The 11922-nt window shown below is 36.9% G+C and overlaps 1 pseudogene; it reads left to right on the top strand.

Moving 5' to 3' along the window:
• Positions 1-7618: 7618 nt before the first annotated feature.
• LOC101552274 (glutaredoxin-3-like) overlaps positions 7619-11922 on the top strand; it is a 39430-nt pseudogene continuing 35126 nt past the window's right edge.

The raw sequence follows: 11922 nt of genomic DNA, 5'->3' as shown, positions 1-11922 counted from the left end.
GAAAGAGGAAGGAAGAAAGGAAGGAATGAAGGAAGGAAGGAAGGAAGGAAGGAAGGAAGGAAGGAAGGAAGGAAGGAAGGAAGGAAGGAAGGAAGGAAGGAAGGAAGGAAGGAAGGAAGGAAGGGAGGGAGGGAGGAAAGAAGAGAGGGAGGAAGGAAAGAACTATGCAGTGTTTAACACAATACACAAAACTTGCCTCTAATTTGATATTATAATAGAACTATAAAATAGATGAAAGATAATATGGGGATCAGAGCAATAGTATAGAGAATGGTGTTTGCCTTGAGGATAACCAACTAGAGTTTTATCCCTGGTACCCCCAGGAATGTTTTCCAAACTTCACCAAGCAGAACCAGGAGTAAATTGTGAGCACTGCTAAGTATAACACGAAAACATAACAAAAAACTAATAAAATATAATATGGTTGCCGAACTACAGGAACCCTCCATAAGTGATAGATTTGGAGATTCAATTCTATTAGTAAGGGAAACTATAACATTCATAGATTTGTTGAACTATATCAAAATTTGTAACTTTTATACTTAAAATATGGGGTGGAGTGATAGCACAGAGGGCAGGGTGTTTGCCTTGCATGTGGCCCATCCAGGTTTTATTCCTCTGCCCCTCTCGGAAAGCCCGGCAAGCTACCGAGAGTAACTTGCCTGCAGGGCAGAGCCTGGCAAGCTGTGGTGTATTCAATATGAAAAAGAACAGTAACAAGTCTCACAATGGAGACATTACTGGTGCTCACTCGAGCAAATCTATGAGCAACGGGATGACAGTAATACAGTGATACTTAAAAATGCTACCTTAAACAATAAAAGTTTACTTACTTATTGGGAGAACATAATTGCACTTTCTAGAATGGTAGTAACTGATACTGAAACTATAGGAATAACCCACACAATTCAATAAAGTAGTAAATAACCCAATAAAAAGTGGTTAAAGACAGTTCCTCAACTATTATCACATGATTCATAGAAAATATAATATGTTCAGTTGCACTTTTTATTAGAAAAATTCAAATGATAACCACAATAGGATACAACTTTAAATCAGCAAGAATGTTTAATAATTAAGAAGATTAAACAACAAATGGTTTTAAGTCCATGGGGAAAAAAAGAAAATTTGGCATTCTTTTGTAGAGTATTTGGCATACTCTATAGAAGATCCTATGCAATGTCCTTAAAAAGTAGTGGAAGTACAATAAGTTCCCCATACTATCATTATTCTCTCCAAAGATGATAATGTATCTAAAAAATTGGAAAGTTTTTTTGAAGAATATATGTATGGGAGTTGGAGTGATAGCTCATTTGCCTTGCATGCAGCCAACCTTGATATGGTCCCCTGAGCACCACCAGGAGTAATTCCTGAGTGCAGAGCCAGAAATAGTCCCTGAGCATCTTTGGGTGTGACTCAAAAAAGCCAAAAAAAAAAAAAAAGGATATACTTATGTACTCCTGCATTCACAGCAATACTACTTACTATAGTAAAAAATGAAGTCAGCCTAAATGATAATTGATGTAGTTGTGAATATGTTTGTGTGCATACTATGTACCTAATGTATGCAACTTGAGTTAACTGTGTTATTTAAAATAAGGTACTGAAAGACAATCACTGGTAGGTCACGTAGTGCAATATATATAACTAGAACAAACTGCAAAAACTGTCAAAATACACAACACAAAATAAGTTCTAAAGTCTAAAATTTATGATATTAAATAAGTCTCAATGGAGATGTTACTGGTGCCTGCTCGAGTAAATCAATTAACATTGGGATGACAGTGCTACAGTTCTACTTACTGAAGGAAAACAAGGATGAGTTGGGGAAAATGAGTACATGTTCAGTTTGGTACTGACATAGCACTGTAACTTTATTTTGGATGAGATGATTCTTATACACATAGAGAGATGTACATTCATACCTCTAAAAGTCTACAGTACTGTTAAGGAGTGAGTGGCTCATTAAACATAGGATTTGATTTTCACAAAAAAATATGATATCATCCGAGTGACGTTTTAAGCAGTGATAATGGAAAACACTGCAGAACTAAACTATGTATATCTGAGGGCTTTTGCTTTTGCATCTTTCCAATTTACTTCGAGAACAATTCATAGGAGTAAACAGAAAATTCAAGGTAGGGCCTTCATGGTTGACAGGACAATGGCAACAATCCTGCTGTCAGAAGTAAAAGAGTGAGGGAGTGGAAGCAAGTAGAAAATGGGGATCTTGTGAAGATTCTTGGTAGTGCTGTTAGAGTTTTAACTCCAATTTCAGGTTTGATCGCCAATTTTGCAATGAGAATAACCTTATTGTTCCTTTGGCTCCTTTGGGTACCCTGCTGGAAATAATTGTGTGGGATGGCACAGTCACTGAACACAGTTGTACTGATTCTTAATCAGCAAGTTAACAGACAGGGGTATTTACAGACTTGAAGGGACTTGTTAACGAAATGTCAGTCTCCAGTGAGATTTTCTTCTATTTTGTTTTTCGACCTATACAGACCTTTTGCTTTGTTCTTGTCTTGTTTTTATTATGATAAGCATATGTCTAATTCTTAGGAGGAAATAAAGCTGGTACTTTATTTTAAACAAAATATTTCTCTGCTTAAAAGCCTAGAAGTAGTTACACCACATACAATGGATTATTTGTCATTTATACAAACAAAGAATGTAAGGATTATAACAAGTGATAATTAATAGCCATTACCTGACTTGGAGGGCTGGGATGATAGCACAGTGGGTAGGGTATTTGCCTTGCACACAGTCAACAGGGGTTCGATTCCTCCTCCCCTCTCAGAGAGCCCGGCAAAATACTGAGTATCTCGCCTGAAAGGCAGAGCCTGGTAAGCTACCCGTGGCATATTCGATATGCCAAAAACAGTAAGGAGGAGTCTCACAATGGAGACATTACTGGTGCCCGCTTGAGCAAATCGATGAGCAATGGCGTGACAGTGACAGTGACAGTGACTGACTTGGAAAATGTAGAAGTGTCAAATTTTTTCAAGAAGCAAATATCTATAGAAACAATTTCTGGGCATATTAGGAGCTTCCTAGTTTTTGAAGGGTTAACTAAATCTATCAAATAAAGAACCTGATAATTCTAAAACCGATATTCAAAGATTTGAAATATGTTTACAGGAAGGAAGTCAGAGTCAGACACAATCATGGATCAATTGAAAATGCAAACTACTCTGAGTAGCCTCATTTACTAGACCTTGAATAAAGAAGAAAATAAAGTGAATTAATCATAGTTGGACTGAAATGATAGCACAGCAGGTAGGGTGTTTGCCTTGCATGCAGCTAACCCAGGTTCGATTCCTCCACCCCTCTTATAGAGTCTGGCAAGCTACCGAGAGTATCTCGCCTGCATGGCAGAGCCTGGCAAGCTACCCATGGCATGTTTGATATGCCAAAAACAGTAATAACAAGTCTCACAATGGAGAGGTTACCGGTGCCCGCTCAAGTAAATCGATGAGAAACAGGGATGACAGTGACAGTGAATCATAGTTAATGTCTGGGAAAACGTAAATGTGAGTGATAAAAGAAAAAGAATTTGGAAAGTAGATTTTTTTTAATTTTTGTGTTTATGTAGATATAGTTTGCCTGCCATACAATTCAAAGTATACAATTTGTTGTTTAGTATGTTCATGAATATGTGCAATCTTACATGTAGTATCACTCTCCACATCTACTAAAACAGTCCAGTCATAGTCACCCTGTTATCTGCATTTTTATGTAGAATATATTTTGCAAAATGTCTTCTTTTTATTTTCTTTGTAATGTGAAATTAAACAGTATGGATTTCATTATTCCATTAACAAATATTTTAATAAACAGAAATAGATTCTTCCTACACCTTCCAGAAAAAACACAATATTATAGCACCTTAATTTTTAGCTTTTATTTTTTCCTATAAACACTAGCTTTTTTTTGTGAGAGCAATGTCTTTTAATAGAAAGACTATAAAACTTCAATGTTTGACTCACTAAGTTTATTACAGTTTTTCATTAGAGTAATAGTACTTATTTCAGCAACTGTTTCACACACCGTAGAACATCTTTCTACCATAGCATTTGAACAACAGTATTTATAATCAACACTTATTTTTCATCATGAAATAGTATTCATCAATCAAATAAAATTTTCTTCAAATTCTAAAATTTAGAATGTACTAGGTAGAAATTTAGGAGCTCAAGTATATAAAATTTAAAGGTTTTCTGGCTTAATAAAGATGAAGTTTTGCCAATTTTTTAATGTAAAATCTTAAAGAATGGAAGTTATATGATTACATTGCATGTTTTTAATTGGAGGGCTGGGGCTATTTATTGTCTTATACATATATGAGGAAATAAATTATCGTTGAATTAGTGTCTCTAAGTATTAAATTCCAAGGGGTTGGAGCAATAGTACAGCAGGTAGGGCATTTGCCTTGCATGCGGCCGACCCAGGTTCAATTCCCAGCATTTCATATGGTCCCCTGAGCACTGCCAGGAGTGATTCCTGAATGCAGACCCAGGAGTCAGCCCTGAACATTACTGGGTGTGACCCAAAAATCCAAATAAAAATAAAAAATAAGATAAGTATTAAATTCCAAGATATGCCATTTCTTAATTGCCTTTAAATTTCTGTCCAGGGAGCATTCTATCCTGTAGATTTAAATGCTATAGTTTCCAATGGAGAAAATCTTGTATTATGCTCTGAAAATAATTCCATTAAATTAAAAAATGAGACTACCACCTAGACATTTAGGAATTTTAAAACTTCTCAAAGAATAGACAAAGGAGGTTTACTAGTCAGTGAGTGACTATGATTACAGAAGGAAATTTGGTTATTAAAATAAAAAAAAAGGACAGGGGAGCCGCTATTGCACAAAAGCAGGTGCATGGACCCTGAACAAGTCTCTAGGAGGCTGCAGGTGATTCGAATTTACGGAGCTCTGCTAAACCCCCCACACAGGATAGAGAGGCAAAGGGTTTGTCTTATATTTCCCCAGTATAACTCATAAGATCCATTTCCAAAGTAGCTCAACATAGTTACAAATGAACACCAAAAAAGAAGGAAATATCCTGGAAGGGAAATGGAAAGATTTCATTTCCAATCTTCACCCCCAGATTACCACAGGCACTATGGGAAGACAGAGCAGATCCCCACCACAGGGATGGAAGGAATATAGGAACCCTGAAGCCCCAACATGGAATACCCGAAAACAAAATCTCTCCGATTAAGAATTCAGAGACAATAATCTTGTCATCAGCCAGCACTGAGATTGAATGTCCTTCCCGGAAGGGAGCAAACATGATACTCACCACTCAATGCTGCTGGACCCCGCACCAGGACATTTTATTCGGGGCCCCCTTGGGGGGTGAGACTCCTCCCCATCCCAAGGGACCCAGCCCCTGCACCCAAAACCCTCCACAACTCAACTGCCACCATGCTCACAGATGCTCTCCACATGCCTGGGCCAAGACTCACTCACGAGTGAACGTATTCATGGCCACACACTTCATACCACACACCCTACTCATACACCAAGAGTACACCACACTTATTGGGGTTCAAAGTAGGAAGCAGCCAATCTTAAAGGGAAATTATTTTTTTACAGATACAACTATATAAGCACATAAACCTCAACCTTTAACAATGTTAGTGATCTCTTATAGAAGGGCTTAATGGCCCTTTGGTGAAATACAATAATCTTTACACTCTTTCCTCTCAGAAAACTTTTTTGTAGCATTTTCAGTGGTTTTTCATAACAAACAATAAAATCATATTATTTCTGTTCTGCTTTGGGGCAAGGGTTGGGATTTGGTATGGAAACATCTGAAATATGGTGGGGGAGAAGGTGTAATGGTGAGGGGATTGTTGTTTGAATATTAAATGTAATCAAATATTGTGAACAAATTTATAAAATAAAAAAGTATTAAAACTAAAAACAAACAAACAAAAAGAATTCAGAGACGAAATGGTGAGGATGTCCAATGAGCTCAAAGAAACAGTGAAAAAGAGTCAGTAAAATACAGGAGGAAATGAAAGCAGAAATAAAATACTATAAACAGAAATGTCATCAATAACAGATTTGGCAGATGAAATGAAAATCTCAATGGGTGCCTTCAACAATAGAATGACAGCAGCCAAAGATAGAATCAGCGGTTTGAAGATACTCTCCAGAAAACATACAGGCAACACCAGAAGATGGGAAAAGACCTCAAAATAGCTCAAAGTTGGGTGAGAGATGTACAGGATTAATTCTAGAGGAACAACATAAGAATGATTGGAGTTCCAGAGGGACAAGGAGGTAATGCCAATGAGGTAGTAACAGTTAAAAAAATCATCACTGAAAAGTGTTCAAAGCTGGAAAACTCAGGCATCCAGATCCAAGAAGCCCAAAGAGTACCAGCTTAAAGAGATGCGAATAAAAGGGTTAAATTCAAAGTTATGTAGGTCATTGGTAGAACTTTTAAAGAAACATTCGACCTATCAAAAAATGGGGAAAAGAATTGACAGAAAATTCCTTAAACAAGGAATTCTAATGGCTAAATGGCACATTAAAAAGTGCTCTACACCATTATTCATCATGGTGATGCAAATCAAAACAACAATGAGATACCATTTTATACCATAGAGACTGGCACAGACCCGATAGAATAAGAACATCCAGGGCTAATGTGGATATGGGGAAAAAGGAACTCTCTTCACTGTTGGTGGGAATGCCAAGTTGTCCAGTGTTTTTGGAAAACGACATAGACCTTTCTCAAAAAGTTAGGAATTTAACTCTATTTGACTCAGCAATACCACTTCTGGTAATATATCCCGGGGGCCCCAAAACACACAACAGAAATGCCATCTGCACTCCAATGTTCTTTGCAGCACTATTCACCAATAGCTATCAATACTATCGATCTGACTCCTCGATGCCAAATTTAAATTGATTTATCTTTTCTGCAAGCACACTCCTCTTACTCCTACTTGTGTAATGTTAGCATTGTTAACAGATGGCATTAGAGCCCAATGAGGCCAGAACAAATTAATGGATTGTGTATTTTTGCTTTTGGAGCCTATGCCAGCTGAAGGATGTGCAAGATGTTTGGTAATTGATATTTCTTCACCAGGATCTTAGTGAAAAGACTTGTTGGGGAACAGTTTTCCTGCAGTGTGCCCAGACATGTTGTGCACTGGGTCCAGGCAGACACGAGGTGAAGGATGACGGGCACACAGAGAAACACCCTCCAGGAGCAGCTGATGACTGTTCCCTTTATTGCCAACTATACACATATTTTATAGAAGGTCTCGGCTTACAAGAAGGTCCAATCACATAAAGTTTAGCATTATTGGCCTATCAGCTCTCCTACTTTGCCTTGCCCCGGTCCAATTCCAATCAGTGCTAGATGTTGCGGTAGGATGACCTGCTAAGTGTATGTGACAATTTCTGTGTCTTGGGCACATTTGAGTAGGAGGTTGAGTGAGGATCAAGCTGGAGGTTGAGTGATGCTCAAGTCTGCGCACCCAGTGCTGACACCCTGTTCTTGCCAACTTTGCCCAGACACTCCCTCTTTCGAGGCTTCCCTTCTGGTCTGCTTTGTGCAGTCAGGTCTTATCTGCTCCTGTGCCCGTCATAATGCTCCACAATGACTTCGTTGTTACCTCTCATACATTTTTCCCAGGAATCAGAGGAACATTGATTACGGATCCTCAGAGCACACCCTTTGGTAAGTGTGTCCATGGCTGCTACTTTACTATTTTTCTAGGGCGGCATTGACCTTAAATTGACCTCAGAGTTTCATTCACTCCATTTACTGGTTATCAGTTATTTCACTCTTGCTTTTTTAGGAGTTTATTAGGCAGAAGCTGCTACTTGCTTTTGCTTTTTGTTCTATCACTACCAGTCCTCATTAATATTTTTAATAGGTGATTACTTTTTGTATAGGAAGAGTCCTTTTTATTAAGTTTCCAATGTATTTTCTTATCTATCTTAGGGTCATACCCTGCGGTGCTATGGTGTTTGTTTCTCCTTGTTTGGTGTTCAGTGGTCACTTCCAATGCAATTCAGGGAACATAGAGTTGAGAATTGAACCCAAGGCTCATATATACATGGCAAATCCTGTGCCACTGAGTCTCATTCCTGGCCTGAAGTTTTACATTTTGAAACAACTAAAGTAGTCTTGTTTTCATATTGGAAGGGGAAATATTTGTTTATAGTAAAATATTTATTTTTGGTATGATGTATTTGTATTTTTTCTTATGTGTTTATTATTTTATTATCTCATTGAAGATAATTATATGTATGCACATATATTATTTTATCGCTGCTAAATTTGAGCCACACAAGTCTGAGGCTGTTCTACTTCTAATGCTGAGCTCATAGATCACTCCTGGCAGGACCTGGAGGATAATATATGGTGTTGGCGATCGAACTTGGGTCAGCTGAGTACAAAGCTAGAGAGTGCCCTTACCCATGTACTAATTTTCTAGTTCACAAACGTAAATAGTATTAAGATATGTGTTTCTGTTTACCCTTTCATTGTATATAAAATTATGAAACATCCTCAAAAAAAAAAGCACAAAGAATTGAATTCAAGTATCAGGGAGCTAACACACATGTATCCAATCCCAGTGCCATCCCTGGCTTCACATGGCTCCTGAAATCACACGTTACAGCTCTGTAAGCTCTTTGAGTATCACTGGGTAAGGAGCTAGTGGTTCTTAGAATTGAAGGGCCCAAGCAGTACTGCGTCCTCGGATTCTAATGTTGAACCATGAAGTCTGGTAAGCTGAGTATCTCTGGAAGTGCCCCTCAATTTTTTTGAGCACTGATTGAGAGACCCCTACCACCAAATCTCTGAGTCAATAAGTGTAACAGTCACACCTAAAAAATGGTAAGTTAAATTAAATAATAATTATTAAGATCCCATAGAATTTTACTAGATAGTTTCCTAATTATTTACATGAAAGTATCTTCCTTCCGAAAGGGATGTCTAAGTAGGGCTTCAAAGAACTTTGCAATTTGTGCTGAACAATGAATGTTCAGAGAAAAAAAAATATGACAAATTTGATAAAGATATAAGGATTATGCTTCTGTAATGGAGAAGAAACAGAAAACGTGAAAAGCAAATTTATATAACCTGGAATATTCCATAGTTCTCTGATGGCGGCATCTGATAGCTTAGTTCTACCTCTTAAAGAATCTGGCAAGCCACCAAGAGTTTACTGCCCGCATGGGAGAGCCTGGCAAGCTCTCTGTGGCATATAATCATATACCAAGGACAGTAACAATGATGGGTCTCATTCCCCTGACACTGAAGAGCCTCTAATGTGGTACATTAGGAAGGACGAGTAAAAAAGAGAGGCTGCCAAAATCTCAGGGCTAGGATGAATGGAAATGTTACTGGGCCCGCTCAAGCAAATCGTTGATCAACGGGATGACAGTATATACATACCTCTCAGAGAGCCCATCAAGCTATGGAGAGTATCCTGCCCACATGGGCAGAGTCTGGCAAGCTATGCATGGTGTATTCAATATGCCAAAAACAGTAACAATAGGTCTCATTCCCCTTACCCTGGAATAGTTGGGAAAGATGAGTAAGGAGAGGCTGCTAAAATCTCAGGGCTGAAAGGAATAGAGACTTTACTGGTGCCCGCTCTAGTAAGTCAACAAGCAAGGGGATGACAGTGATATAGTGATTCCATAGTTCTCAGGTGCATATGGCTAAATGTTTCTGATTGACATTAAATATACTATCAAATATAGTGAAACATGAAATGATAACAGATATGGTCCAAATTTTGTTTTTATATTTATTCAAATCTCATTTTCCTTGTAAATTTCATGTTTATAAGACAAAATAATTGTAAAACACACTGAATCATGAAATAAAACTAGATTTGGGGTTTTTTTACAAAGACTGGTCTTATAAGTTTATGATGTTACATTAAATTAATGTTCTTGTCATATTCATTTGATGTGACAAACATTTCCTACCCACCCTTTGATATTTTATCTACTCCATAAATGATCAATCAAAAATTATCTATCTATAACTAATTGAATATTAGTTTAATATTTGCACTATGTTTTTCTAAAAAATATTTTCTCACATCTCGTATTCCTCACATATAGAATATATTTACTATGCCTGCATATAACCATACATTATTTATTTTCTCATAATACCAAGAATCAGCATATGCATATGTTCAATTTTTATTTAGCATGTACCAAATACGTACTATTATTAATATAGTTTTATTGTCAAGTACAGTTATGCACATTATTATGTGACCTAGATTGTTAGCTTTATGCCTTCCATCTCTTCTTGGGCTTGGAGTTAGTTTATATTTCCCAGTCTCTTTCAGGAATATCATCAATGATTGAAAATAGATTTAAAGTCTTCCAACACTGATTGAAAAGGATGTTAAAAGGTCTCACATGCTCTTCCACTCCTTGTTTAGTCTGATGGAGATGCGTATGAACTCTCAGCAGCCTTAAAAACATTTCTTGAAAAAAGTCATACTATTTCCTTAGTGGACAAATAAGTCCTGTAGCTCTTATGTCAGATGGTAAGAAAATATATTTTCTGTAGCTTGCTTTTTTTCTGCTAAAAGTTTCTTTGTTCTAACATTTCTTCACTTATTATAAACAAAGATACATGCTTATCCATGACCAAATTCACATACATGCTCATGCGTTTAACTTCTTTATTGTGATAAATCTTCTCTTACATAAAACTTCAGCATAAATTCTGGCTAACATAGTTCTCAGTTAGCTTTGAATATTCTTTTTATTTCATGGATGTATACAAAAATATCCTCCTATTCAATTCAGATCTGAAGTAACACCATCATATTTTACATTTTCCTCCTCAGATTGAATTTATTCGTTATTTAAGTTGTAACTTTTTATTTTCAGCAACACTGCCTTCCAGAAACAACAGGATGCCCCAGACACACCCTCTTCCCTGTCCCAAACTCAGGACTTGCTACTCCACAGAAGGCCCTGGGCTTCTTTAGTGAGGAATAGTATAAAGCACTGAATTATGGGCACAGGGGAAAGTGGGCTAAGGGAAGGTCTTAAACATAAATAATTCCAGATAATACCAGTTTAGTGCCTGACAGAAAGTATCATAATGTTTGACAAATTTTACTCTGAAGCAAATTTGTCTATACCAGAGACTCTTCAAAGCCATTTGTTAGGAAATATCCATTTTTTCTTTCCACTGAGGTGGAAAATTGGTCAATTTATTGATAATTAACATTTTTATCAATCTTTTTTACATAAAGAATTTCTCCTTCTATATCACCTTTAAAAAAAATACGAATAACCATAAGCCCTACATGCATATACTTCTTCATTTTGGAAATACTTGTTGATTGTTGAAGGCTGAAACCTATAAAAGCAAAAAGTTCACCAGTCCAAATTTAAACTTAGATTATCAGACACCAAGATCAGTCCTGTTTCTATTTATTTATTCTTCTTTCACCCCTATGTTATTTCATAAGTTTTTCAATTCATATATGAAATGTGTTTTCCATTTATGTCCATACCATCTTCAATGCATGCAAAATCTCAAGGACACAAGTCCCTTTATGTCTCTGTGGCTTACAGGGCTAGATTTTCACTAACAGTCCAGCTATCTTCTTCCTGAGTACTTGTGAGATTGCATTTCCACAACTTTTGCAATTACAGCATTGCTAATTGCTAGATTACTAGATTCTGATAATAGCAATGAGGAAAGTATTACACATCTTGTTGCCAAGTTTCGTAAGAAACAGATGTGATTCCTTTTTACATTTCTTTCCCTTTCTTGGACTGGATACTAATAATGGCAAAGCTCTCTTAAGCACAGCATCCACTCAAGGTAAAGGAATCTGATGTACTCTATACCCAGATAGATAAAAACCAAAATCAACAAAGATGATCTATTT

Source organism: Sorex araneus, chromosome 5 (assembly GCF_027595985.1).
Source record: "Sorex araneus isolate mSorAra2 chromosome 5, mSorAra2.pri, whole genome shotgun sequence".
Taxonomy (NCBI): domain Eukaryota; kingdom Metazoa; phylum Chordata; class Mammalia; order Eulipotyphla; family Soricidae; genus Sorex; species Sorex araneus.
This window is presented reverse-complemented; position numbering and strand designations above follow the sequence as displayed.